We start from the raw sequence: 2,757 nt of genomic DNA on the forward strand, positions 1-2,757 counted from the left end.
AAAAAAAAAAAAAAAAAAAAAGACTGTATGTTTAAATTGAGAAATTTTGCACAACTTTAACAAGCAGCAGAACTAATCCTTCACTGATGGCTTTAAAGATGAAATAATTCTGTGAATACGTGAAACTGTGAGGGACTCTTGGTGGTTGTCTAGGTTTATTTGTATGCGTGCTCATTAATAAAAGTTGTTTTTGTTTGTTTGTCTCTTGAAAACAGAACAGCTTTGTTTTAACAAAACAACAATGGAACAAATTTGAAAACCGACTCGACATTTTCTCTGGCTCATCCTTTAGTCTGGGTCAGGCATCTGCAACTTGCCGTGAGCTCTAGTCAAAGTGGATCAATTTGTGGCAAGTCACATAGGTGTCAGGTGCTCTTCACGAAACAACCCTGAACTCCAGGTTCTAAGAAGCTTAGGGAAGAAATACAAAACCCATCACTTCTGATACTGTTTATTACTAAGAGAAAGAATCTTGTGATAAAGACTGACTTCTTAACTATGGCATTTGGGGACAGAAATCTCTGTTGTAGGGGGCTGTCCTGTGCATTCTAAGGTATTTAGCGTCATCCCTGGCCTCCACCCACTAGATGCCAGTCACATACTCCAGTGGTGACAACCGACAACGTCCCCTTGGGCACAGTTGAGAACTACTGAGGTAGAGGTGTTTGTTGGGGGATAGGAAGTGGTGTAGCTTTAGCTGGTTGGTCAGCGACTGCTTCTAGGAAAGAGGTGACATTTAAGCTGAAACCAAGAGAAATGTGTAGGTGGCAGCCACTTGAAAATCTAGTGGAAGGAAAACAAATGCAAAGGCTGTGCGGCAGCAGGAAGCTTGTGTATTAAAAGAGAGGACGTTGTGTTCCAATGATTAAAAAACTAGCGAGTGAGGAGAGATGAAAAGAAGCGAGGCTGAAGAGATGCGCAAGGTGTCTGGATAAAAAGGAATCTATAGGCCAGGCACGGTGGCTCACACCTGTAATCTCAGCACTTTAGGGGGCCAAGGCTGGAGGATCACTTGAGCCCAGGAGTTCGAGGCCCGCCTGGGCAACAAAGTGAGCCTCCATCTCTATTAAAAATTTAAAAAAGAAAGGAAAAAGGCTCTACAAACATGTCTGCTTGGAAAAGAGTCCCACTCTTAGAAAATCACTTTTGCATATTAAAGGCTCAACCTGCTACCCATCACCAAATTACATGCTAACATTCATTAACATGCTTCAGTGACACTATTCTAAGTCAGGTATAGCTTAAGAGTCAGGTTTGTTGGGGTGACAGAAGGATATAGGCGGGGAAAAAGAGGGAGAGAAGGGAACCTCTTGGCAGCAAGGGGCTTTCCACAGGGCTGTGAGACATCCCCAGGCCTAGCAAGAGGGGTTGTGAAAAAAGAGGGAAATGGCACCAACGTTTGGCTTTAACTGATTTGGGCCCAAACTTGCCCCTTTAGGAGGCAGTAGTGGGGTGGTACTGGAGCTGATTTTATTCAGTCCACAAATAGATTTTAAAAATAGTTTTTTGATTTGTATTTTTAAAGATGCATCAAACCTATGATTTAATGGATATTGATTAGGATGAGTAAAATGTTAAAGTTAATTAATCTAAAATAATTTGAGTGAATAATAGCAACAAAGCAATGTGAACAGGGCAAAGGTTATGTAGATGCCTGAAGTCAGAGAGTCAATAGGTGAAATCAGCTGGGAGCTTGTTAAAATATACATTTCTCGGCCCTATTTCTAGACATTCTGGTTTAGCAATACAGATGGGACCTGATAATTTTTGTTTGTTTAAGTGACAGAAGACAAGCTACTATAAAATATTTTACATTTCAATAAAAGCATTCAGACTTCATGAGAGAACGTGTGGAAATAAGAGCATACAATCATCCTTTACTTCTACTTATTTCAGATGTAAATCTCAGGAAATGAACACAAATTCTTTCTTGCAGGGGACTTTGGGTATTGCACTGCTACTTTTGTTTATTTAGTTACTTTTTGAGACGGAGTTTTGCTCTTGTTGCCGAGGCTGGAGCGCAATGGCTCAATCTCGGCTCACTGCAACCTTCGCCTCCTGGGTTCAAGCCATTCTCCTGCCTCAGTCTCCCAAGTAGTTGGGATTACAGGCGCCTGCCACCACGCCTGGTGAATTTTTGTATTTTTAGTAGAGATGGGGTTTCACCATGTTGGCCAGGCTGGTCTTGAACTCCTGACCTCAAGTGATCCGCCCACCTCTACCTTCCAAAGTGCTGGGATTACAGTCGTGAGCCACTATGCCCAACTTTGCACTGTCACTTCTGAGGCTAAATAAAATTACTTGGAGTCTCCAAAATATAGGAAGACCCAAAAAGTGTCGGGAAGCTTATTTACACTCTGGTTTTCATGGTTTAGTTTGTGGTTGTTTCTTACAGGTTCATAGCTCTCTGGAAGGAAAGGAATGACAATTAGTCATTTGATCTCCCTCTGATTAAGGGTTTCTTTTGTCGTTGATTTCCTTTTGCTTTTTTTTTTTTTTTTTTCCTTTGAGACAGGGTCTTGCTCTGTCACCCAGGCTGGAGTACAGTGGCGTGATCACGGCTCATTGCAGCCTTGAAGTCCTGGGCTTAAGTATCCTCCCACCTCAAGCTCCCGAGTAGCTGGGACCACAGGTGTGCACCACCTTGCCCAGCTAATTTTTGTGATTTTTGTAGAGATGTAGTTTCACCATGTTACCCAGGCTGGTCTCAAACTCCTGGGCTCGCTCAAACAGTCTGCCCATCTCGGCCTCCCAAAG

Source organism: Rhinopithecus bieti, unplaced genomic scaffold (assembly GCF_001698545.2).
Source record: "Rhinopithecus bieti isolate Rb0 unplaced genomic scaffold, ASM169854v2 scaffold_38833, whole genome shotgun sequence".
NCBI classification, from domain to species: domain Eukaryota; kingdom Metazoa; phylum Chordata; class Mammalia; order Primates; family Cercopithecidae; genus Rhinopithecus; species Rhinopithecus bieti.